Below are 17224 nucleotides of genomic sequence, written 5' to 3'. Positions count from 1 at the left end.
TAGTATATATTATAAATTTATATATATATATATATAGATATATATATATATATATATATATATAATATATATATATATATTATTATATATATATATATATATTATAATATGTATGTATGTATATATATTATATATATATATATATATATATATATATTATATATATATATATATTATATATATATATTCTATTATTATATAAATACACATATATATATATTTTATATATATATATATATATATATATATATATATATATATATATATATATATATGTGTGTGTGTGTGTGTGTGTGTGTTGGTGGTGTGTGTGTCAAAGTCATCATAACCTGTGCATTTGCTCTCCGCACCATTCGCATTTCTTTTCAATCTCTCTAAGACCGTGAAAGTTATTGATTATCGTGGCTGAAGAAGGTGGAGATTTATGTTGATGGACTTTCCTTCTCGCCGAGTGACACCCCCCCCCCCCCCCCCCCCCCCCCCCCCCCCCCCCCCCCCCCCCCCCCCACACACACACAACACAGACACAGGACACAAAATTTGTGTCACAAGCGTCAGATAGCGGTGAACTTGGAGACGAAGCCAAGTGTCATGAGGTGATGGGGCGTCTCTCTCTCTCTCTCTCTCTCTCTCTCTCTTCCCTTCGCTTGCATTATCTAATGTTTATCGTATTTCCCCCTTTTGTTTTTCCTCTATCTTGGCTTCGTTCATATTATCTAATATTTATCATCTCTCCCTGTCTCTCTGCCTCTGTCTCTCTCTCGCTTGTATTACCTAATGCTTATCTTATTTCTCTTTCTCGTTTTTCCTCTATCTTGGCTTTGTTTATATTATCTAATATTTATCATCTCTCTCTCTCTCTCTCTCTCTCTCTCTCTCTCTCTCTCCTCCTCCTCCTTCGGTGACAGATGGGAATACTTTGTGTGCCTTCGTCTTCGTTCGAGGCGTCGAGTCGGAATCGTCTCGACTCTTAGGAATGGGAATCGCGTCCCTGCGAATTCATGGAATGATTTATCACACTCGTTTATTCCCTTCATTTGGGATTCATTACGGAGTCTTCTTGAGTTTTCCAAGCTTTGATGTTTGGTACGATGTGGCTGGAATTAGTCTCTATTAGTTGCGGGGTTCATATGCCATGGCAGTGTGGCATTCAGTGGTGGTCACTTTTACCCTTGCAGTCTTTTTTTCTTTTTATGTTTTTTATTTTTTCACTTAGTGAATTATATTGCGTTAATGAGCACCTGAAATTTTTGTGGTTAGGGGAGAATGAGGATTTAACCTATGTGACGATAATTATTCTATTAATTATATTGTTCAGTCTTTGTGTGGATAACTGCATCTCTTTATCTTCAAGAAATAAGATGCTGTGGTGTCATAAGGGCCAAGTTATTCATGAATACTGGAAAAATGAAATTTGCGTAAGAAAGTGTAGAATTGGATGAATTTCGATAGAAACTCCTTTAAAAGAATGAAATATAGAATATAAACAAATTGGAAGCTTAATGAAGTCTAACACGATCATTATGAATATGAAAAGAAATGCGAAGACGGCCATCTCAATTTATCAGGTAATCAGCAGAGAAACTGATATATTTTAAATCATGCCAAGATAACATAGCTCCCTCTAAGGTATTTGCTATGATTCACATTACTATCTTCACGACTTTGCCATCAGAGTTTCAGCATGTGGTGTTATTCACGTCGCTATCTTCGTGATAAATTCTGCATTTGCTCTTATTAGCATAGCTATCTTCGTGATAGTTTCATCATGTGCTGTTATTCGCAGCTCTATCTTCATGACAGTTTCAGCATGTGCTGTTATTAGCATTGCTATGTTGGTGATAGTTGCAGCATATGCTGTTATTAGCATTGCTATGTTGGCGATAGTTGCAGCATGTGCTGTTATTAGCATTGCTATGTTGGTGATAGTTGCAGCATGTGCTGTTATTAGCATCGCTATGTTAGTGATAGTTGCAGCTTGTGCTGTTATTCGCAGCGCTGTCTTCATGACAGTTTCAGTATGTGTTGTTATTTACAGCGGTTTCTTCATGATAGTTTCAGTATGTGCTGTTATTCGCATAGCTATCTTCGTGACAGTTTCAGCGTGTGTTGTTATTAGCATCGCTATCTTGGTGATAATTTCAGCATATGCTGTTATTCACATCGCTATCTTGGTGATAGTTTCAGCAAGTTTTGTTATTCCTGTCACCACCTAGTCTGTAATTCTTTTTTGTAATCAGTACTAAATTATCCAACTTTGCACAGAAAAAAACAGTATGACATAAAAGCGTAAACAAAGACATGCACTTGTGCTTTTAAGAAATATTACAATTTACTTAAAATATTTCATGTCGAGAAAGAACAGAATGTCATAAGGAGTCGAAATATAATATATATATAATATATATATATATATATATATATATATATATATATATATATATATATATATATATATATATATATTCTCAAGCCTTTAATGAATAAGCCGTCGTAGTAAAGAAATGAAAGTTTTCGTATATATGGATGTGTGTATTTACATAAATGCATGTGTATGTATGTTTTTATGCGTGTGTACAACACCTGAAAAAAAAGAAGTTACAGGTATTTGCAGGTATCATTAGAAATATAGAATAGGAAAATGTATGAATGAACGCTTATGCGTTTACAACACTATAGCGGTGTCTAACCACTACAGTTTAGTGAATATGCAATCTACTGATATAATTCCATTGTATATATATATACTTCTCTATACATAGATTTATTCTTTTATTTTACATGTGTAATAACCGACACGTTTCATACAGAACTGCGTTTTTTTGTAATAATGAATTTACCTCTATATAATATATTTACTATATATATTTACAAACACAGGTACAGCGTGTCACTGTACCGTGAGCAATAGGTTTATTAGCACACCTCCATAAGGTCGGAGTGGTACAAGAACTGGAGAAAAATAACTTGACTCGTCAGAGCAGAGAAGTAAAAAATAACCAAGCTTCTTTTTTTTGAAAAATGCGAAAGAACTGTAACTATACAATACTTGAGTGGGTGGGTGAAAGTTCAATGGGAATATGTGGTCCCAGGAAACGGACTTGACACTGAAAGAAACCAAAGACTTATATATGTAGTCTCTGGGAAAGAATTGTTGAATAGTATCACAGAAAATAATTGACAGGGAAATGAACGGAAAAGTAAACGTACATTTTCAGACGGAATTTAGAAACGAAATAGATGGGAGAAAGGTTATCATTTGGCTCTCCCGTGTGATCTGCGTTATTTTTCATCTTCCTGTACACTTCCGACCAAAACATTAAGCGTATCACATGAAATACAGTATATATATATTATGTATATCAATAAAGCGAGTCGCTTTCACATTCAGTACATGAAGATCTCTCCACATTCGGGAGTTGGAGTGGTTGTCTCTATTCCATTTTCGAAAGGAGCTAAGAAACAACGATTTTCCTCTTGTCTATTCTCACACGCAAAGAGAAACAACGATTATTTTTATTATTTGGTCTATCTTCACACTCAAGGACACGAAGACCTCTCCGAGGCATCGCTGCTTCTGGCCAGCCAGCTTTTCTGTCTTCGTGGCTCGTGAACAGCGATTTGAACAGTACTTATGAACAGCATTCTTTTTTTTTTATTTGGAATTGAGATGGCTAAACTGGTTAGCTCTTCATGCAAACGGGGCTCAGCTACGTATGAAGGGTTGACCAGTTTAATTTCATGGGGGTGGGAGGGGAGCGTCGCCCCCTCTCCCAGCCTACCCACCGAATCCACCCATACTGAGACACACACCTCTCTCTCTCTCTCTCTCTCTCTCTCTCTCTCTCTCTCTCTCTCTCTCTCTCTCTCTGAGGGATTTATGGAATTTGGAAGATTACTGTCGCTGATTATCACGATTCTCTGTGGGTTACTTACTGTCCATTTTAATTGGTTTGAAGATAAAAGCATTTTCGGTCCAATGGGTAACCTGTGCCATGGCTTTTAAGTACCCATCTTTTCATTTCGTATGATTTAGATAAACTATCGAATGATGCAGGTGATAGGTAAAAGAACAGTGTTGAAGCTTTCCAATGGGAAATATTCAGGAGATATTTGATCAGTGCAGTGAAATATTTTCGGAAACAGTTATTTTGCTGATAGTGAAAGCCTGGACTGTGGACAGAACTCACAGACTGGGGAAGAAAGTCTGGACTGTAGTCAGAACTCACAAAGATGTATGTAAATACTAAGAAGAATCACACGGTCCAAATTCTTTTTAATTATTATTCCCAATTTATCAGATATTTTAGTATTCTTGGCGAATCAGCGACATCATTCATTGCCTGTTTCACTGCTTAATATTTCTCACGTATGAAGTAGCTGTCTAAAAGAAACTTGAACGTCGTAGATGGAAGTCTAACATTTTATGTACATGTATTTCTATTCGTTAAGAAACAGCAAACACCACAGCAGTGACAGATACCGTCATCGAATGTCCCAGAGACACGCACACACTAACACACACGCATTCCCAGTCGCACAAGTTGACTTCGTCATGCTTTTGGTACATGCCAGGTGACCTTAGGTGACCTTGTAGTACGTACTCGTCTCTCTCACAGTGTTTAACCGAAATACAGAATCACGCCGTCTGAGAACGTTTTTTTCTCTGTGGCACGTACAGGAATTACACGGGAGTGTACAACGTTACACGTTACCTAAAGGTGCATTTCATCTACGAGGATACTTAATAAGCCTGTTTGACTGCGTAACATTTGATGCTGGAGAAACGCTCCAGCCAAGTCAGTAAGAGGATCGGCCGCGTTCCAGGAACATTGCGTGGAACTTCAACGGACTAATTTCATGGAATCGTTTCGTACAATCAAGGGCGTGTTAGCCCGCACAGTTTCTCATCTATGTAAAACTATTTTGTAACACTGACACAACATCATCGGTAAAAAAAATGAAAAATAAATAAAAAATAAAGAATGTGGTAAAGTCGAAATGAGCTTCATTGCTGTCCCCGTTGAGTGGAGTAGAGAAATATCTCTTACTTTCCAGGGAGGGTGTTTGTTTTGTTTATATTTTTACTGCGTCGATGCTGTCATCCGTTGTTAGCGAACCCAAAAGGCACCCGGGTAGGTAGAGTGGATGCTGCTGTTAGTAACCAGAGTGGCTGCGTTCAGTCCGCGCGTGGGCATCATTTCGTTTTGGGTTGCAGTAAGTCTTCTCCTGTTGGACGCAGCTGTGAAAGAGTTCCCTGACGTCTCATGGAATCATCGTCTTCGTCTTCTTCCAGTTCGATTAGGGAACTCGCTGCCTCCAGTCTCTGGAACAGATATTTGTTGTTAGTTAGTTTCGTAGATTGGGAATAGGCATTTGTTGTATCATTTGAATTGATTGGGATAAATTGTGATAGTTATGTAATTAGAGCTAAGTATGATCCTCACAGGTTATATATATATATATATATATATATATATATAATATATATATATATATATATATATATATTACATATATATATATAATATATATATATATATACTATATACATACTATATATATATATATATATATATATATATATATATATATATATATATATATATGATCCTACGGTATATATATATATATATATATATATATATATATATATATATATATATATATATTATATATGATATATATATATATATACCTGTGACAGAATCAACATAGAGGAAATGTGAGGGAATTAAGAATTTAGGGTTTTAGACGTTAGATGATTAGAGAACAGTTCAACATTTTTACAATGAAGTTGAAGTTGAAACTTTTGTAAGAATATGTAGGCTGGAGAGTGACTGGTTTGTGTTGAAAATGGTATGAGACAAGGGTTGTGTCATATCTCCATCTATGGGTTTTCAGTATCTTTATACGAAAAAAAAAGCAGTAGGGGTGTACATGCAAAGTTATGGGATAAGAATATTAGTCATGATTGGAGTGTCAAAAAGTTGATGTCTGCAGATGTTCCATAGCAGACTGATGGTAGAAAATAAGCTGGAGAAATCAGGCATACGAGTTTGAAAATGTTTGCCTGAGATGGAGAGAAGTCGAGAGTAAATGTGATAAATAAGCTTATGAGGATTGTGATAAATCAAGAATATGGGAAAACATGTGTTAATACGAATTATGGAAGAATGGAAATGAAATTGTTTTGATTCACAAAACTCGTTTAATATCCAATTTACGTTACCTCGGAAATAATATATATATATATATATATATTATATATATATATATATATATATATATATATATATATATACATATATACATATGTAAACCGAAGGGTAATATTCCATTTGATAAGAAGTTCGTCGTCTCATGAGCTCGAACCACCAAACACGAGAAGTCATGACGTACAGTGATGCCTAAGCCTATAGCTTTTCTAGCCGATAGGCTAAGGTGTCGCTGTACGTCGTGAGTTCTCGTGTTCGGTGGTTCGAGCCATGAGACAATGAACTGCTTATCAACTAAAAAATTCCCTTTCAGTTTACATATATATAAACATATATTATTTTCGAGGTAGAGCGAATTGGATATTAAAAGCCATTTGTAGCTTAAAGTCTGTATATAAATCACGGTAATATGATAAAAATTCATTCACACACTTCAGTCCTGATATTGCTACCTCTTGTCTGTCCGCTGGCGTTCGAATCCACGGGAGGGTACGATATTAATTATCAACTAAAAAATTCCCCTTCCCCGTTTTTTTCGGTTTTTAACATACGAAAAATATATTAAATCCGATCCGAGGTAAGAGCGAATTGGACATTAAAGGACATTTGTAGCTTGATGCTTCGTCATATATACTATCTATATATAGTATATTATATATATATATATATATATATATACTATATATATATATATATATATAATACACACAAACACACATACACATACACATACACGAGTATATGCTGCACAGCAGACGACACATCTCAAGGCGTCTCGAGTGACAGTAAAACAATGCGCTGAGTTATCCCTGCGTCTCTGTCCCTCCCCCCGACACTTTAGATATCAAGACTGACATTAATTAAGGCGACACGGTTCATTATTAATGTTTAGAGAGGCGCAGACCATCAATTTCTAATTTCTTCCTGGCGGACCGCTTTCTCGACCTCGTTTTAACAAGGGAAGGCGTTGGATCGGTTTTAATTATTTAATTAAGTTCGTTCATTTGTTTAGGAGAGAAGAAAGGAGACCATTAGGTTGCTTAACGAAGGATATAAAATACTACTCGTCAGATTTGGCCGTGTTAAAGGATTCATTCGACAAGGAGGTGAAGCATGAATGATTTAAGGAGAGAAGAAAGCAAATCGTCAGACGGCTTGAGGGGAGAAATAAAATAGTCATTCCTGGACGTTTTCAATAATTTTCTTAACGAGGAAGAAAATTGGATCATGATTATACTGACAATTAGAAACATGATTCGAGTCTTTTTATTTATTAATTAGATGCTTTGACAAAGGAACAGTTAAGTTCGGCTTGAGCTGACTATACGCTGATTCATTTATTCGTCAGGAAAGTTTTTAGCGCATCTTTCCTGAAACCACTACACCACAAAAAAAAAGCAATAGTGTTTGAACTGATTTGGAGTTTTAAAGAAATTATACAATAATTCTACCCGAAGAAAGAGGACAACTCTTCAGGATGAAATGATACTTTCTTCAAACATGTTGTCGACTTCCTTGCAGTAGACTTTTCTGACAAAAAGAAAAAAAAAAAAAGAAAAAAAATTGCTCCAGTTTTAGCTTGCGTGTTTTGATTTACCTGCCCTGGCGGAAAGAAAATTCAAACGCAATTTTTCACGGTGGGAAAAGCTTCATTTGTCAAGCATGACACGTGCTGTTGTCCTCGTTCCTTCAGAGTTATTGAACAGGAGATTGCCAATCAACTTTTTTTTTTTATTTCCAAGAGTTAAGAAAATGATTATTTGAGGTCTTCTTTCAGGCCAAAATAACCCTCGTTGGTCGGTCGTTGACCTGCTTATTGTTGCCAACATGCCAGGCGTCCATCTTTTTCTTCAACTCTTGGTTTTTCATTCTGAAGAACTTCTTTTTTTTCACTCCAATTCCGTTCTTTCTCTGAGAACTATTTGCAGCATTCAGGAATGAAGGGATTATAGGAAGCTGCAGACTCCCAGTCCTTTTTCTGGTCTCATTTTTCACACGCAGGGAAAGCAGAATATTTTGTTCTTGTTCTATAAATTTAGTTCTGCACAATTGGTGTGGCTTAAACGATAGATGCCCTTTCTGGCTGTTATTCAGACTGGGGGGAAAACAATGCGTGTGGAATGCAAGGAGTATTAAGGTCATATTTGTCGGGTGATTCCTGTCAAATGATTGTTTGAAACCCCGTTCGCAGGCTAGTTCTTTTACGTCAGTTTTCAGACATAATTATACGCGAACAGTATTGCGTAGAGGTGGAATTATATGAATGGTTAGGCACGCGCACACGCATGCATACATAAATGCATATATGTATATTTATCTTTTTCTGTTGTTAGTTTGTGATCAATGTTCACAGTTTACTCGTAAGTGTCCCCCTCCCCCTTAAGTTCTTTACGAAGACTGGTAAACCCGTTTAATTCCATGTTAATCCAAACATCTCTTCCTTTCGCTTTCACATTCTGTGTCTTCAGCTGGTAATCTTGAGCTAGCAGAGTTAAACAAAGAGTTTTTTTTTATAACCTGGATAGGGAAGTAGGTTATCCGACGCAATTTCCGATCACACGAAAAGTCAGTTCATTGAACCCCTTATCGGGACGTAAAGCCCCCCCCCCCCCCTCCCCTCTCTCTCTCTCCTCACTCCTCGCTCCTTCTCTCTCTCGCTCTCTCTCTCTTCTCTCTCCTCCAGTGTTTAGCTTGAAACCATCCTACCGCGTTTTTTTTTTTTTTTTTTTTTTATGTAAACTTGGATGTTTTGGTCTATTCAGTAAAGAACCTTTTTTTCGATTTTTTTTCTTCTGTAACTTGAACAAGTGTTGGTGGCGTTCTGATCTCTCATCTCTGTCGTAAGACGTGATGTCTTATTTTATTCACTAAACCCCTTCTCAAATTCAGGTATTTCCGAGTGAATGCCCTCTGTGTTTTATTCTACTTTTTTCTTTAAGTTTAAAAAAATTAAGCTTTCTGAAAGCAAAACATTTTCCTTTTGCGTTACACAAACGTTTATCCCGTCGCTCCCAATCGCATTGCTTCTCTTCGACCTTCATTGCTGTGTCAAATTTACCAACAACCCTTCACCAGGTGTGACCGAGAATCTCCAATCACCCCCAAGCACCTGCCACGCTTGTCCCATTTAACTTTTGCCTTCATCCCAAATCACCAGCTCTGTAGACTTCGATTTATTTTTCCAAAATTACTCCCGCCTTAAAGTCATTACCTACTTTTTTTTATAAAGTCACTTTCCCCTCTTTTTAAATCATTAACTATCGTCGAGTTTCATTCTCTCGTTAAAGAGTTTCATTTTTTTAAAGTAATCTTAACAAACACCTACACCCTCCCTCCCACCATTTATATCCAGTCATCAGCTATTATTTTTGTCGAGAAGTCACTTTCCCCCTTTTTAAATAGTTAACTGTCGTCGAGAATAATTTTTTTCTTTATAGATTATTATTATTTGATAAACCGTACCACCTCCCTCACTCCCGCCTCCCTCCTACTCCACCGCCCTTCCATTCATATCCGGAATGTGACAAATGAATCATTGTTTGCACGTGAGAATTCAAATCTCTCTCTCTCTCTCTCTCTCTCTCTCTCTCTTCATAATCCCATTTGTTCCATGTGGTAGCACATTTCAACACCTCTCATCTCCGTCTGTGTTTGGCTTTTCCACGCCCATGTGACAAGAATGTGTTTCTTTGCGCCTTCCTCTTCGTTGTGGTGTGTCACGGACTATTATCTCTCTCTCTCTCTCTCTCTCTCTCTCTCTCTCTCTCTCTCTTCATGCGTGTAAACTTGCCGACGTAAATGTTAGTTCGCACACAAATACATACCACATATATATATATATATATATATATATATATATATATATAATATATATATATATATATATATATATATATATATATATGTACTGTCTTTGTCCTCCTATCCTTACAGGCAGGCATATGTACAGGTTGTCCATAAATTCCCAGTACCATTCTGAGCAATAAATACTTGTAATGCCGTACTGGGATTTTTATGAACACTCTGGAGCCATAAAAAACACCAAAATATAGAGAGAAAAGTACTATATTTCAGAGACTGCTGTCTCCCTCTTCAGGTAGATGAATGAGAAAAGTTTACAGAAAAGGTGGTATTTATACCACAGAGAGGTCCATCCACAGGCAAGCCAATTTAGGTCACCCCCGCTGATAATCTTCCTTTAATCTTCTTAAGTGTTGGTTGAATGAAAACCTTTTCGATCGTATCTGAAATCCATGCCCCTTTTGAGATGTTCATTACCTGCCTCTCTTTTATTAAGGCCGATTCCATCATTTGACTCTTGTACCGCAGTTGCTGCTATAAATTACACGTGACAAATTCCAGTTTATTCTATGGTTTATGTTCATTTATATGGTTGAAAATAGCCAAGTTCTGTTGTCCATACCTAACTGACCGCTTGTGTTGTATTAATCTCTGGGGAACGTGATTTACCTGTAAATCCGATGTAAGATTGGTCATAGTCCTGGCATGCGGATCTCGTAAACCCCAGTGTCCTTGGGAGATGTTCGTTTTGTTGGACGTTAATCAGGGATTTGGCTCAAGGTGTTTGGGTAAGTAAATGCAAAAGGGTTAGATTTTCCGAGGGTGTGGGTTACTCTCTTAATCGTGTCCAGGTGAGGAAATTTTTGTTTATTTTTTATTGTTGGGTGTTATCTCTGGTCTTGTCTTTAGGGGTCGGTAGAAAATTAGAAAATTACACTTGTACTAACAAAAATGTACGGATTCGGGAGATGGACTCTGCAATCGGACCCTTCCCTCTATCAACACAGATTTTCCTGGAGGAAAGAATCACCAATACGAAAAAACGACATCTTCGTACTACGCAGAGTGATATATGGAACTCAGTCTAATCTTCGCCTCCTCACTAACGACCACATATACAGGTATCTGATTCCATTCTGTTTCCGACATTGTTGCCTATAATAGCGTGACTCATTCCAACAGACTTTTACGCAAGTTAAATAACCTAATAGACAATAGCGCATGGAATAATCTTCAGCAACAAGACAAAGTTTTAAACTTATCCAACACCCCCCTTACTGTAAATCAACATTTAGTTTTAAATTTAGGCTTATCCTTTGCCCTTATGCCAGACCGCAAAAACAACCTACACTTCATAGTGGCTTTTGATAAATTCATATCTGACAAAAACAACAGCCGTGAAGAGATATGTTTAAAAGGAGTGTTATTAAATGCTTTAACTGACCTACATAAGAAATATCCTGTTCCCCGCAGATTCATGATAGCCATCCACTCACTAAAAAAGTTAGATGTTATAATAAGTAGATCCGACAAAGACGGCAAAATCGTAATATTGGACAAAGACTTCTAACTCGACAAAATCAACCAGCTCCTTAGCGACACAAACACTTACGAAAAACTGACGAAAAATCCCCTCCAAAACGTTTCCACAGAATTTTTCCGGAAAGTAAGATTAATTGGCCAAGACAAAAAGAGTATTGAATAATTAGAGAAATTTAAAGTAATTAATCCTAAATTACCCTACTTTTATGGCCTTCCCAAAACTCACAAAGACAATCTTCCATTCAGACCCATCGTTTCATGTGCCGGAGCTTTCAATTACAAAATTTCTAAATGGTTAGCTGGCCTCCTTTCCCCTTTTTTAGGCACTTGTTTTCCCAGTCACATTAAACATTCGGAAGATTTTTGTCACAAATTCAGAGAAGCACATATACCACTTTACAACATAAAACTTTTAAGCCTTGACGTAGACTCCCTATTTCACAAAAGTACCAGTACAGGACGTTTTCTTCCAGTTTTTAAGGGAAAAATTATCCCCTATTCAGATCATTTCCATTGGCGCTTGACAAAATAAATAAAGTTAGTTGAATTATGTGCATCAATAAGTATTCATTCGGGGAATCTTTCTACAAGCAAAAAGTCGGGTGTAGTATGGGTATTCCTTTAAGTCCTGTTTTAGCCAATCTGTGCATGGAATACTTTGAAACTACAGTAATAAATGCAATAAAACCCAAAAACATGCTGTGGATGAGATATGTGGATGATATCCTAACATTTTGGGATAATAGGTGGGGCAATTTTAATTAATTCCTCTCAAAATTAAACGCATTAGTGCCCAGCATCAAATTTAAAGTTGAATGGGAAACAGACAATAAAATTCCTTTTCCTGATGTTTTAATAATCAGAGACACGACAGAATACAAATTTACCATATACAGAAAACCAACGTTCTCACTTTCATACATTCACTACTTTAGCTATCACGACATTACTATCAAGATAGGTGTAGCTAGCAACCTGTTCTTAAGAGCCTTACGAATCTGTTCCCCAGAATTCCTGGAAAAAGAATTTGAACTAATTTGCAAGCAACTTTCGTCTTTAAAGTATCCTGACCATATAATCGAGAAAGCAATTCACAAAGCAAACGTAATTTTCTACCGACCCCCTAAAGACAAGACCAGAGATACACCCAACAATAAAATAAAAATTCCTCACCTGGACACGATTAAGAGAGTAACCCACACCCTCGGAAAATCTAACCCTTTTGCATTTACTTACCCAAACACCTTAGCCAAATCCCTGATTAACGTCCAACAAAAGACATCTCCCAAGGACACTGGGGTTTACGAGATCCCATGCCAGGACTATGACCAATCTTACATCGGATTTACAGGTAAATCACTTCCCCAGAGATTAATACAACACAAGCGGTCAGTTAGGTATGGACAAAACAGAACTCGGCTATTTTCAACCATATAAATGAACATAACCATAGAATAAAACTGGAATTTGTCACGTGTAATTTATAGCAGCAACTGCCGGTACAAGAGTCAAATAATGGAATCGGCCTTAATAAAAAGAGAGGCAGGTAATGAACATCTCAAAAGGAGCATGGATTTCAGATACGATCGAAAAGGTTTTCATTCAACCAACACTTAAGAAGATTAAAGGAAGCATTATCAGTGGGGGGTGACCTAAATTGGGCTTACCTGTGGATGGACCGTCTTGGTATAAATACCACCTTTTCTGTAAACTTTTCTCAATCATCTATCTGAAGAGGGAGACAGCAGTCTGAAATATAGTACTTTTCTCTCTACATTTTGGTGTTTTTATGGGCTCCTTTTATTAGATGGAATTCTGTTTGTTTACAGAACATTTTTACCAGTCATATATATATATATATATATATATATATATATATATATATATATATATATATATATATGTATGTGTGTGTGTGTGTGTGTGTTTAAAGTTGCACTGACATATGGTATATATATGCAGATTAATTTTATGTTGTTTGGAAATGCCAGACTTCATAGATTCATAGTTCCGAGTCAGAAAACATTGAATTTCAATTTTGGCTTCGATGGTGACAACCTTGAAAGACCAAGTGGTAATGCACTGCACCAAATTCCGTGTGGAAATTCAAATTCTTGTGACAATTTATTCCTTGTGGAAATTCCATTTGAGCCTTGACCAGTTGTATAACCTTGTGGAAATTCCCAAATTCCTGGTGGTTGACAAATGTAATTCCTTTGTTTAAAATTCAATTTACCTTGACCGGTTGTAAAATAAGATTTTTTTAGATATATATTGCCATGAACATCGTAATATCTATATAAGGGCTAACAAAAGATAAGTCATTACAGTTTTTGCATTGTTTTTCCATTGTCGTAGTGTAAAACCTTATATAGAGGGGGAAATGTTATAGAAGCTGGTCCTGACTCCATATATATATATATATATATATATATATATATATATTATATATATATTATATATATATATATATATATACATATATATATATATATATATATATATATATAGATATATATATCATATATATATATATATATATATACATTATAGATATATATATATATATATATATATATATATATATATATATATATATATATATATATATATATATATATATATATATATATGATGTATATATATATATATATCTATATATATATATATATATATATATATATATATAATATATATATATATATATATATATATATATATATATATATATATTATATATATATATATATATATATATATATATATATATATACTATATATATACATAGATACATATATGTATATATAATTATATATATATATATGATATATCTATATATGTATAATATTTTCTTTATAGATAATAGCAAAAAGACATTTGCTCAGGATACCAGAAAAAATATACTGCATGTAGAGAATGATGGGAAGGGTAATTAATAAATTAAAGCCATTATTTTGATCTAATTTTTCCTCTTACGAATCGAATAAACTTCGGAATGTTCTAGATATGGATTTTTCTAGCAGTTGGTGAACTGATATTAAAGCACGATGCCGTGAGTGTGGGTGTGTGTTTACACGTATGTATGAATATGTGTAGTGCGCGCATGTTTATAATATTACTTTTTTAAAAAGAAACACACAATTTTACATGAACGTGTTTACTTATAAGTATTTACATTTTACTTTTTTCCTGTGAATAACAAGATACGCACCGAAAGATGCAGTTGGCATACTGTGCTGTGACATATTTTCTTGCGCGCTCGCGCGTGCAAGACTAAACGTTTGTTCCTTCGTGTGTTGTAACTGATGATGCTTTGCACCTGCAGTGCGGTTAGGTTGCGATAACTGAGTTAGTGCCGGCCACCTGGTGTATCTACTGAAAGGTGGAAGATGCTGGTATCTCTCTGACCCGACCGCTCCCCTCGGGGGCTCCTCGGCCTCCCTTTTATTTGATTAATGCTATTACTTGGCGTCACAACACGTCCCCTATCGATTTCACCACCTCAGCCCTCACCACCGCCACCCATCGGAGGAAAGTGTTGATCGCGTGCGTGTATAGAGTTAACTTTTGTATGTGTAGTGATATGTATATATATATATTATATATATATATATATATATATTAATATATATATATATATAAAAATATAAAATATAATGTAAAATATATATTCACTATATACAAATTGTGTACATGCATTTGTTTCTGTCCTAAATGTGTGTGTATATATATATATAATATATTTTATATATAATATATATATAATATAATATATATATGATATATTATATATATATTATATCTATAATATATATTTATATCTATATATAATATCTTTTTTTTTTTTTTGGGGGGGGGGGTCTATCACAGTCCTCCAATTCGACTGGTTGGTATTTATAGTGTGGGTTCCGGGTTGCATCCTGCCTCCTTAGGAGTCCATTCCCACTTTTTTTACTATGTTTCGCTGTTTCCAGGAGCACCACTCTTCTGCATGAGTCCTGGAGCTACTTCAGCCTCTAGTTTTTCCAGATACCTTTTCGGGGATCTTGGGATCGAGCCTAGTGTTCCTATGACTATGGGTACAATTTCCACTGGCATATCCCATATCCTTCTTATTTCTATTTTCAGGTCTTGATACTTATCCATTTTTTCCCTTTCTTTCTCTTCAACTCTGGTGTCCCATGGTATTGCGACATAAATGAGTGATACTTTCTTCTTGATTTTGTCAATCAACGTCACGTCTGGTCTATTTGCACGTATCACCCTATCTGTTCTGATACCATAGTCCCAGAGGATCTTTGCCTGATCGTTTTTTATCACTCCTTCAGGTTGGTGCTCGTACCACTTATTACTGCTAGGTAGCTGGTGTTTCTTGCATTATTATTATTATTATTATTATTATTATTATTATTATTATTATTATTATTATTATTATTATTATTATTATTATTATACGTTCTTATCCTCCAATAAATGTCTGGTAAATCTTAATATGGAATATAACGATAGGGTTGTACCCTTGGTTTCAGAATAGTTGGTTTGCTATGGAAATGTTGGCCAACAGATGTTATAAATAACACAAATTGTGCTTTTAAGGTGTTCCATTACAGTTTGATTAAGCTCTGCGTGTGCATTTCTGGAACACTTTAAAATATATGCAATATCTTGGATGTAATTGGAATACATTAAAATATATGCAATATCTTGGATATAACTGGAATACATTAAGATATATGCGTGCATAAAAAGTGCATTATGGATTTATTTCTTTTTTTCCACTCTATTATATTTACGTTCGAACGTAACGTCAGCTTTCCAATATCATTTGATTCTTTGTTATTTATTGCTTGAATCATCAGTGATGGATATTTAATCTTACTCCTTACTTTTCCTCAAAGCGTTCGACCCTTTTCCAAGTCTGTTCAAGTTCTGGGGAAGACGTTTGGCTCTTCAGAAAAGAACAAAAAAGAACCCGTGGTGGGGTAGTGCCTGAAGTGCATCTCACGGGGTGCACTGTAGGCCTTACTGAAGGTTCTTTGCAGCGCCCCTTCGGTCCCTAGCTGATACCCCTTGCATTCCATTTACTGTACCTCCATTTATATTATCGCTCCTCCATCTCGCAATCTACCCCCTTTAACAAATATGTCATAGTGCAACTGCAAGGTTTTCCTCCTGTTACATATTTCAGACCTACCTACTCTCATTTTCGTTTCCTGCTCTGAATGACCACGTAGGTCCCAGTGCTCGGCCTTTGGCCTAAAGTCTGTATTCAGTTCAGCTCTATTCAGGAAAAAAGATAATTATGTATTTTCTTAAAAAAAAAAAAATAAAAAAAAAAGACTGGTGTCGAGACGTCAAGTTCTAACTCTATGGACGATACGTACTATCCTGAATCTCTGACCATAATTAATTCATTCTCTGCTTATTATACAGGGTGTCCACAAAGTCCCAGTACCATTCTGCGCAATAAATAATTGTAGTGGTACTGGGACTTAAGGGACACCCTGTGCTAGCGGCTGGTCTCGGGCAAGATCTTATCGGCGAATTATGACCTGTATTTTATTACCCGCTGACCACTGATGTTCGGCACAAAAGATTAATAAATAAATAAATGAAAAAGATATTAGTACAAATTTAGAGACAGTGGGAAATTGTAGTTGGA

General features: G+C 35.6%; 1 protein-coding gene across 1 annotated transcript in view; it reads right to left on the bottom strand.

The window, feature by feature from the left end:
- Positions 1 to 3510: 3510 nt before the first annotated feature.
- Positions 3511 to 17224, bottom strand: part of LOC135214257 (sex peptide receptor-like) — an 86753-nt gene continuing 73039 nt past the window's right edge. The window contains exon 2 of the mRNA XM_064248350.1: positions 3511 to 5326. The gene's annotated coding sequence lies outside the window, so the exon portion shown is untranslated. The remainder of the gene's footprint in view (positions 5327 to 17224) is intronic.

This window comes from Macrobrachium nipponense, chromosome 19, assembly GCF_015104395.2.
Source record: "Macrobrachium nipponense isolate FS-2020 chromosome 19, ASM1510439v2, whole genome shotgun sequence".
NCBI lineage: Eukaryota > Metazoa > Arthropoda > Malacostraca > Decapoda > Palaemonidae > Macrobrachium > Macrobrachium nipponense.
This window is presented reverse-complemented; position numbering and strand designations above follow the sequence as displayed.